The sequence below is a fragment of the Manacus candei genome, unplaced genomic scaffold (genome assembly GCF_025592945.1).
Source record: "Manacus candei isolate 608988 ecotype Guabito, Panama unplaced genomic scaffold, ASM2559294v1 h1tg000014l, whole genome shotgun sequence".
NCBI classification, from domain to species: domain Eukaryota; kingdom Metazoa; phylum Chordata; class Aves; order Passeriformes; family Pipridae; genus Manacus; species Manacus candei.
The window spans coordinates 18,506,955-18,517,921 of record NW_026138062.1 but is presented as its reverse complement, the minus strand read 5'-3'; positions in this window follow the sequence as shown (position 1 = coordinate 18,517,921).

The window sequence follows — 10,967 nt, the reverse complement described above, 5'->3', positions numbered from 1 at the left end:
TCTGTGATTTCTTGAACCCACAGAAGTAGGTTCAAGCAATATTATAGCTCAGGATGTACACATCAAGTTCCTGTATCCTGTCATGCTCATCCCTCTGACCTTAGCACTGTCCTCATCATCAGCCCACCAACAGCTAATCAGGTGCTCAGCCAAATACACATGCCGAGCCCTCATGCCAGAAAGAGGGGTTTGGACTCTTGGCAGGCACATCCTGGGGAAGCAGCAGCCTTAGAAGAGAGAAGGTAGACATAAGCCTGAACCTCTAGCCCTGGGGAACACAGACCAGTGGGACCCTGGTAGATAACTAACTGCCCCTGTTTGCAATCGCAGTTTCAGCTGAGGGAAATCCTAAATTGATGTGTGTCCTTCCACCCCTCCTCCAGCTGCTGGAGAACCGCTCTGAGCTGGGAGGCCAGCACAGGGCACTTGGTGGGCAGTATAAACTCTCTTCATGCCTGTGTACAAGCAGCACAGCTTAAATTCAGCAGTGATGTGGAACATTTGGTCCAGTGTGATTTACAGGCAGACTGTCCTTGCCTGCAGATATTAATTGCAGGCAGCAGACACAGCTATGTAATGCCACCTCTGAGTATTTCTGTGGTGCTAAGGAAAGGAGGACCAGGTTCCATTAGTGCTACTTACTGGTTTATTTTCTCCTTGGTTTTATTTTGGACCTCTCCAAATAGCTCTGTCCAACATAACGCCCAAGCACAGTTTTAGTCAACCCTGTGTCACCTTTGATTCTCTCCATCTTATACCATTCCCTAAAGCTATTCCAGCAGACTTTTCATTGTCATATTCCCCAATATGCTTTTATGTCATAGTCCAGGGCATGAAACATGGACCTCGCAGTATTGTTGTAAAAACATCACTGGTAGGCTGCAGCCTTGGCCTGCACTTTTTTAGAAACTTTGAGCTGAAAAGGTTACACAGAATAATGCTGGCACCTGAGAGCAAAATGTGTCACATGAGGCCTACAGGAAATCTTGAGCCAAGATGGTATGGATGCAGTTTGCTTGGGAGAAGACTTGTCCCATACTGTGTAAACTAAAGTCAGGTGGTGCCTGCTAAATGAACGCTATTAATCCAGTTAGACCTTCTGCCAGGGTCCAGACTGACAGAAATGAGAAAAGATTATATCTGTTCCAACTTTCAGATGATGTCCTGACTTCCTTTTAGCCTAGGTGCTTTTCAAGCACTCCAAGCTTTTCTTGGAGTTCTGATTGATGTCACTGCCAGGAGCATATCACAGACCCTCCAGCTGCAGCAGTGCTGGTGGCTACTATACTGGATATGGAGGTTGACCAGACCATGCTGGTGAAGCTTCAGAAAAGACAGTCCCTGAACTCCAGGGTCTCACTGTTGCCTAATCAGAGAAGTAGGAAGGCTGTGCCTTTTACAAAAGGCTGGATGAATCCACAATGAAGATGTGAAGCAAAAATAGGGTCAGTCTGGGAGAAAAATCTTTTATGTGCAGTTAGTTTTTCAGTATAGGAAGAAGTGATGACAGCCTGTTCACTTCCATCCAAATCCCTCTGTCATCTAGTCCTGGGAGAGGACCAGGGTCTCTACATGGGGCATACTATATTTTAAATCCAATTATATTGTGGCTCAGTCCCTCTCCTACAGCTCAAGCTAAAGCATTAATACAATTAGACAGCAACTGAGTTTAACAGCCTTAGCCATAAACTTGATGGTTTGCATAATTTAGTTAGGAGTTTCCTTAGAGATTTGCTGGAAGTATTGAACTTTGTGTTTTGTTTTTGGTTTTTCTTCCAAACGGAAAAATGAAGAATATTGCACAGGCTATAAATACAAAACTAATTGCTCTAGAAAGAAGGGCCTGTGCAGTACATGGTCTTATTTTGCAAATATTGTCATGGACTGCTATTAAGTCCAGTGTGGCTTTGCATCTTAGGTAAGTTTGCAGGATTGGTCTTAGATCTATAGAAATGCATGCAAATCCTCTCCCAAATCTAACATTACCTGTTTTCACATAGTGTTTTTCAGTCAAACGTGTGACAATCAAATGTGCAATTTCTATAAACAAAGTGAAGAATATGAAGAGAAAAGAAAAAAAAAAGAAAAAAACCAACCCCAGACTGTCAAACTGTTTGATGGCAGAAGTCAGGGATGTGCTTACAAGCTAAAGTGAAGATAATATGGCCGTCCTGCTGTCATTATCACCAGCCAGAGGAGCAGCATGACATGGGACCATTTGTGTAGCTGCATTGAAGGCCCTCACCCAGATCAGAGCTATATCTGACCCTGAAAGTAGCTCACAATATAGTCCTTGTAATGGGAAAAAAACCCCACCTCAATTACTGACAACTTCCTGGTGTTTGCTATAGGTTTTTCGCTTTTATCATCATGGCTGGGCTTCGCGAACGAAGATTTGGGGAGGGCTCTACCCCATGTTTGTTACAAGTGCGCTGGTGGCTAAAAAGGCCAATACGAGATAGGCACGTCTGGTTGCAGAAGGCACAGCAGAAAGACTCCTTAGGTGGTACATTCTGCAAGACGCGATTCTTTCTGCATTGTCTTTTCTCCTCAAGGGTGATCCTGCCTCCTTCCTCAAAAGCATCAGTGGCGTTATAGATTGTGTGTCTCCAGACCTCCCGATTGGAGGCCAGAGTAGACCAGTTATGTTGATCAATATGGCCAAGACTGAGATGCTTCAGGGAGTCCTTGTATCTTCTCTTTGGGGCTCCTCTCTTGCAGCAGCCGGTGGCAAGTTCACCATAAAGCAAGATCTTAGGGAGGCGGTGGTCTTGCATCCTGGAGATGTGCCCTGCCCATCGCAGCTGTGTTCTCATCAACATGGCCTCAATGCTTGTGACTGCTGCTTGTTCTAGAAAAGATCTATTAGTCACATAATCTGAGCAGTGGATGTTTAGGATTGTACGGAGGCAGCGTTGATGGAAGCATTCTAGGAGTTGCAGGTAGTGGCGGTAGATGACCCATGATTCAGATCCATATAAAAGAGTAGACAGCATTACTATAATATGAAAATTAACCCAAATTTAATTTTCTTTTTGCTGCTCTGTTAATTAAATGTAATATGTTTTGGACAGGTTAGCATTTAAAAAACATAATTCAATTAAATTGCCACTGTTAAGGTATGTCTCTGACCAAAGAGTACTGAGTTGCTTAGTACAGAAATTTAGACAAAATACATCTCATTATTATTCTATGATTCTATTAAGGCAATATGCTTAAAAAGAAACAAATTCTATTAGATGTGTTAACAGGATTGTAAAACATATATGTTTTGGTCCTGTTCATATAGGCAAGATGTTATCATTTTCTTGAATAGTTGAAGTGGTTAATTTTCCTGTACAGATCTTCATTCATGCATGTTTCAAAATGCAATGGGCTTTTGGACCTTTTAGAATGAATCCTCTGTATCTTCACTCACCTGAATGTCCCATAGTCAAACTGAAAGTTAGTTGGAAGATGTAAAAAGTCCAGGGGTAAATTTTCTAAAGAAGTAAACTTTCGGTTCTGGCAGACTTCATTTGAACCATTTCTAATTTTACCTACTTATAGAGTCATACCATTCATGGTGGGTTATTTAGAGTTTATATTATGGATGGTAGTGCTTACTTAATGCAAGAACATTTGGAAGAAAGATGTGCACTGGATACAATACATAGTCTATCTCTTCCTGAGTAGAAAAAACTTGCAGAAATCTCCTCCCTACCCCCTCCCAAAGATCGAGAATCTGTCCAGGTATCTGCTTGCTTTTGTTTGGAATTTTCCCCCCAGAGCTCGTGAAATATATAAAGCTAATTCTGTAGGTCATACTCATGGCAGAGCGAGAACTAGTTACGCAGGGCTCTCAAACAAGACCAAGAGTTAGCTCAGCAGGTAAATGGGAAACCAACAGAACAGCCAGATGGATGTCAGATTTCTCTGACTTCTCCTTTGACTTCCACAGAATATACACTGGTGAATGATTTTCAGTTTTGGGCCTGAAAAAGGCGGTAAGGAAGAAATGGTCTGGGTCAGCTGTAGCCTCTGAGAAGAATGGGGTGCTGTAAAGTACCCAAAGACATCTACATAGGGCTGACATATGAGACATAGGGCTATGGCAGACCAGTGCCTGTCCAGGGTAGCAGTTGGAAAGCAGGTGAGATACAGCAACATATCTCAGTCACCGTAGTATGGTCACATTTAAGCAACAATGTAGACTTTTAAACATTTTCTTAGGGTGATTTGTAATTAAATTTTTCAAGTGATTTTAAATAACTTTTAACTGGCTAAATAAATAGTCTCAAATGCAATATTAATTAGAAGATTCCTTTTAATTTTATTTTATTTAACAAAAGCAGAGGTTTCCAGTGTTGTTTTTTGCAGAGTACTCTTTCTTGTCTGGAAGGTCAGCCTAAGCAGAAAATTCCCAACAAGATTTATGTTGAAAAAGTGTTGGGGTTTGTTCCATGTCTGAGACCCTGAAAAATAGAGGTTGGAGCTACTGTGGCTTTTCACAGCATTTCATACTGGCTCATTTGTCTCACTGTTTATATAGAGAGGGGATTGCTCAGAAGTCTTTCCTGGACCTTCCCATCTCAGATGTCTGGGACACTTTTTACTCCTTCATTTTGAAATCAGAATGCAAGGATCTTTTCTGCTCTCTTTTCACTTCTTTTCATCATGCCAAAAGCTGTCTTGAATTATGCAGCTTTTGTAAAACTCCTTGAAATGTGTTTATACAAGAACAAACCATAAAAATCAAAGTGAAAGGACCAAACCCTATGCTGCACTTACTCTCCATTGATGAGGTACTCAGGGAAAGCCTGAATGGCAGCATGTGAATAAGGGCAGAAGAGAGATTAAATTATACTGTAGAGGAGCTGAGGCACGATGGGCAGGCAATGCAGACTCCTAACATACTCCCCTATGGATCCCATATGTAATGGTAGAAAGACAGTTCATTCAGGACACTGACAAAAAATAAAGATTGACCTTCTTATCTACTTTGCATGGCAAACTCATGAGGTAGCTCACAGTTGTTTTTGTAGCAGCCATACTTAGGAAATTTGTGCAATGTCACCCAAAACGCAGTTCACCTTCTCTTTATAACTGGTTTCCTCATGGCTAGTGCACTACTCCTGCCCAGTATGTCATGCATGCTGGGTCATGGCTAGGAAACACAATGTGTGAGAGAACAGGTCCCCTAGTTCTGTGGCCTCCAACATAGGAAGGACAAGAACCAGTTGGAGTGGGTGAGAGGAGGGCACCATCCCTGGAAATGTTCAAGACCAGACTGGATGAGGCTCTGAGCAACCTGGTCTAGTGGAAGGTGCTTGGAACTAGATGATCTTTAAGGTGCCTTCCAATCCAAACCATCCTATCGTTCTGTGATTCTATATCCTCCTGGGAGAAAAGCATATAGGTTTGCAAATGCCCTTCACAACTCTAAGTCTTGAAGGTCACCAGAGTCCTTTTCTCTAATGCCCTTTGGCTCTGTCATTGCCAACCAAGTTATAATCACATTTTAGGGTTTTTTTCAAACTAACTCCTTATTACAAACACTGCCTTCCGATCAGTCACTGAGCCCCCTCCTCTTTTACCAGTATATGGATACAAAGAATGCATAGATGTTGAAAACATATAAACCTCAGCAACTTAGGATCTCTTCAGACAAGACAGATAGTGTAATTGTTCCAAAATTAAAACTTATATTTTAAAATTACAGGGACAGATCTACAATTTATGGAAGCAGACATGCTTGTGTAGGCATCTGTGGGAATTCATGCCAGAGGAGGGACTGGGTCTAGAATTTTAGCTGTTTTAAAGAGAACCTTAAAACAGCTTTCAGCTCATATTTCTGGACATGAAGAAATGCATACATTTAACTTTATTCCTTTTGTTAAAATTTAATTTATTATCATATCAGAAGTAATCAGGTGACATTTTGTGGGGATGGTCTTTTAGTCACATTCATTCTGTTTATTCCAAAGAAACTGGGAGGTCATCTTTGTAGGAGACACTCTACTGGAAAGCATAAATGTGCCACAGTAGAACTCATGAGGCTGAAATAGCCCATCCTCTGATTTTCCCCTATGAAATGACAGCTCAGTCATACCCTTTACATAGTTCCCAGGGTGTCCAGGCATTTTTAAGTTGCGTTGCAACTCTGTCTCTCACTCAAGAGAATTTACAGCACAGAAGTAAGTTGCACTAGCCAAATCCCTACCTTTCCACTCCATGTGGAAGCTGTTCTACTGGGGAGACCAAAGACCTTGATGGCTCTAAGAACCTCCCTAGTAGCAAGCATGAAGTGTGCCTAGAAGACACAGCACTTCCCAGACACACCTCACTGGCCTTAACTCACCGTTCACTTTCACCCCAAGGCCGTGGTATGGGGATTATAAGGGACCTCAGACTTCTGCTGGGGAAGAGACTGGAATAGAAAAGGGTTGTGTGGCTTTCTTGCCCTCCCGGTTCACCCCCACCATATAACCACAATCCCTCACCAGCACAGGACTGACCCTTCTCTGAGGCCTCCCTTCTGTGCAGAGCTGCTCTGTGCAGTGATAAGAAGCTTCCCTACTCCTTACTGTTTCATAAACAGAGGATAACATTTGGTTTTATGAGTATGACTTTGCCTGATTTTTGAGATACTGACATAATGCTTATTTGCAAAGACTGTTCCTTCCTCTGGCCATCTGAGTACAATGTTCAGAGAATATTTATGTTTGGATATGTGAGATCAAAGACTTAGGCAAACAAAGGCTTCAACAGAAAAATAACAAATAGGAGAGACTTGTAAGAGCTGAACACAGTTGAAAGTGCAGTGAATATAAGGGTAAATACAAGTTCCTGTGCAGCTGTATGCTCAAAGGAAGAGATCAGCCATAGATGCAACAAACACAAAGGCAGCATGCTACAAAGTGTTTACAAAATCATATTTGTCAAGGAGTGTCTGAAATAGGATATGAACTGGGTACTGTGAAAACCTATACATAGATGATCTCAGCTAGCATTCAGAAAAGGTAATGAAAGTTTCTTCTGAGGTCTGGAAGGACCTAAAACAAACCCCAAAGACCAGACATTATGTTTTTCAAACCTGTCAGTGCACACAGCAGCTGTGTTTTGCCAGTCTGTTGACCCAGCACAGCCTTTCCCTTCTGGTTCCAGGGGACTGTTACTTTTCAACCTGTCTTTGGCTGAGAGGCAAGACATTTCAAAGGACCACTTTTCTGCAAGACAAGAGGGCACATGGAGTTACCAAGAGATGATGTATGACTGGATTTGCAGCTAATATTTGCATGCTGTCTCTTCCCCATGGTAGCTCACCTCTGTCTCAGCAGTCTAGTTGCAATGCAAAGCTGCAATGTAATTAAATCACTTACAGCAAAAATCCCTCCCAAATCCCTATACCGATTACACTGTCCCTCATCTACCTCTCAGTTTAGATTACTTCATTCTTTCTGAAAAACAAATAGCCTCACATTTTGTTTCCTGCCAAACCTTCCAATTCATTTGCCCAGAAAACTCCTTTCCTTTAGCTCCAAATAAATATTTTGGATGTACATGCATCCTAAACCTGTTTTCCAAAATCTTTACTGACATACCTGATAAATTCTAGGAACAGCATAATTTGGCATTAAATTAGAAAGACATGTAGATAAACGCACCTTTAAGCTCGTAAAGAACAGGGATGAGCAATGCTACCAGAAATCATACCACAGAGCAAAAGAGACGAAATAAAGGAATAAGGCACACACATATGCTGAGAAATGATTGCCTAAACTAATGCAGAGGACAGCAAATTAGGCATCTTGAAGCAGGATACACAGAAAAATTAGTATGAGCAGAAAACAGAGGAAGTGACATATTGCAGGAATTTTATATTTTTCCAGTGCAGGATGCTGTGCAGGTCACGTACCTAAGGGTTATGTGCTTTACAGGAATCTGTCAGTTTAGTGCCTTGATGCTGATGGTTCTTATCTACACACTGTCCAAATGCCTGGTGGTTCTGGTTTGCAGGTCATAAAAGTAGTAATGCTGACAGCAACATTTTATTTGTGACCCATTGCGTCCCCATTTTCCCACTGAAAAATCCTAAAAATACATTATGTTATTTTTTGAGGGGGAAACTGTAATAGCTCATCCTTTTTATGCACATTCACTATCTTTTCTCATTGTTTCTCTCAAGTATCTCCTGTTAAATGAAAAATAACAACATAATACAATTGAACAGATATTATTAAATACTCAGATAAAAGAATTACAATAATTATACAGTTAAGTGTTAGTTAGACAGCATAGAAACCCTGAAAAACATGTGAAAGAAGCTTAAATTCTGATGTTTTTGGTGAGTAAGGCTTGTTTACTCCATAGAGGGAGAGTCCAGGTTCATATAGGCTGGCTTCCTCATTATTTCATTTGAAACATTAGAGATATGGGATATGTATCTCCACAATAAAGAGGGGTAATGAACATATTGTTCTTCAAAACAGTGTTCAAAACTTTTCTTCCAGAAACCTCCTACTTTACCACTCAGGGTAGGATCTGGACCCTATAGGTGTCTATATGCAGGTGAGCATGTTGTGTAAGCTCCTGTTGCAGTCAGCTGACATCTATATACTATATCTATATACTACTACTGAAATCTATATACTATATGTATATACTGTCAGCGGAGTTCATTCAGGTGCCTAAATAAAGGTGTCTAGTTGAGATTCCCTAGTTCCATAAAGAGGCATCTGTACAGGCTGGTAGAGAGTTATGATAGGACTTAACAGTAAACAAGAACCCCGCTGAAGCAGCACCTGGATGCTACAGGGATATCCATTAGTGTCTGACTCTTGAGTGAGTTTCAGCAACTCAGTGAAGCCCAGTGACTTCTGGTTTTGGCTTTACTGTGATCTTAATAATTGCACTTTTTAACATACAGTGCCTTTATTGAGTCACCTGGGCCTGATCCTGACATGCATGATAATTCTAAAGAAGCTGTACACGACACTTTTAAAGGGTAATGATGCGCTATAACGCACAGCAATGAAAAAAAATCACAGTATTCTTTCAGGTTAATGGCTGCTCTAGCACTGTTGACAGTCCTGCTTCAAGAGGGAGGTTAGACTGGATGACTGGGCAATCTCTAGACATCTCTTCCAACTGATTTTCTATGATGCTATGGGCCTGGCTTATTCAGTCCTACATAACAGAACATCTTCATAATCTCTTCCTGAGATCTGCTCCATTTTTGAGTGGAACCAGAAGCCACTATTTACATTTTTCATTACTTTTCTTTGTGAGTCTGAGTTGGTTTAACAATTCACCACATCGCGGGCTGTGTCTCTATTTACATTTTAAAGGGTCAGAACACTGCCTGTGCCATGCAAAAAACAGTGTCTCATGAGACTGCAACTGTTCTTCAACTGTGTCTAATTACATGGATGCCTTATATCAAGAGATATCTCACTGACCTAAGGAAAAACTAAGTGTGAACTTGAAGATTTAAGTGGTTTTGAGAACACAGGTAATAAAGAAAATAGCAAGTATTGATTTTAACCAGACCAAGGTTGTTGTACCATAAGCAGCAAAGCCTTCCCATTGTGACAACTTGTTGCATTTATATAATCTTATGACAAGCTTGCAGTGTTAGAAGTATGAAGGTGGGCTGCTACTAATGGAGGGAGACAAGGCTGAGACTGAGCACAAGGTCTCACCTCACTTTTTCGCTGTTAGCTCCTTTCCTGGCTTAGCTCTAAATAGCTCTCCCCAAAGCAAACCTAAGAGAGAAGAGCCATAAACAGGGTAAATGAGGGCACTGATGGTTTGTAACCCTTTTTTATTTTGTAGTAGAAACATCCTAAGAGGTCAACACCAGTGAGACAAGCCTAGAGCAGGCTAAGAGATTTCACAGATACTGTACCCAGAAACTGCAGGCAGCAGTGGAAAAGGAGAAGGAAAGTGTGGATAATATCAGTGTTAGGTGTGCTAAGAAGAAAGCACTCCAGGGTTGTCCAGCTTTGGCAGGCTCTATTGCACAGTGTCGTGGTGAATACTTGTACAACTAGTACAGCTGCATCAGCAGTAATGCAACAAAAAGGCCGAGAACAGGACAGTTTTATGTCATTTATCCTTTTCACCTGAGAAATTAATTTCAGAACAGAACTAAATAACTGGATGTAAGTGAACAGACATCCAGTTTAATATTTGTGTTTGTAATATTTGATAACTATATTTTTTTTTGTGAACACAGTGTTGGATTCTCAGTTGACTCATTCATTGTGCAAATATCCACTAGATTTCCAACCACTCAGATTTATTTCTTTTCATTAAAAGTCCATACTATTATTTATATGGTCAAGAACATAAGTAATGTTGGAAAAAATAAGCATTAAAGTCTAAGAAAAAGTATTCAAGTCAATAATAACAGAAGAAAAGAAAAACTTGTAATACATATTAAAAATGAAAACAATTGTTATAAATATAATGGCCTTAAATGTTTGCTTTTACGTGACAGATGTTTTTAACAAAATGTCTGTGTTGGCAGTTTGAACACACTTATGATTTTAATTTGTGTAATATTCCCTTTTAGTATTGATGTCTATTTACAACATCTGTGAAGGGTCTGTAACCTGAATGTGACAGGGAAAAAGTAACAGACTGCTATTGGAATCTTTCCACTGGGTCCATGTAACAGACTATTAACAAAAATCTTAAATAGCTATTCCAATCATCAACAGCAATCTTACGCAAATTATATCAGACCCAAAGGACCCGATTAACTTTAAAATGCCTTACAGACCTGAAACATAAATTTTGCTCCTCCTGCCTTCCTCTGTAGAGTCAAAATCAGATCATATCACAGGCACTGTTTTTAGCTAGGCACACACAGAATCAGTATGCAAGGCAGGCTGCAGACATGCAGGCAGGGGTTACATTTTCATGACAAGAAAAGCACATTTCTGAGTATTAAAATTAAATGTAATCCTCTTTTCTTTTTT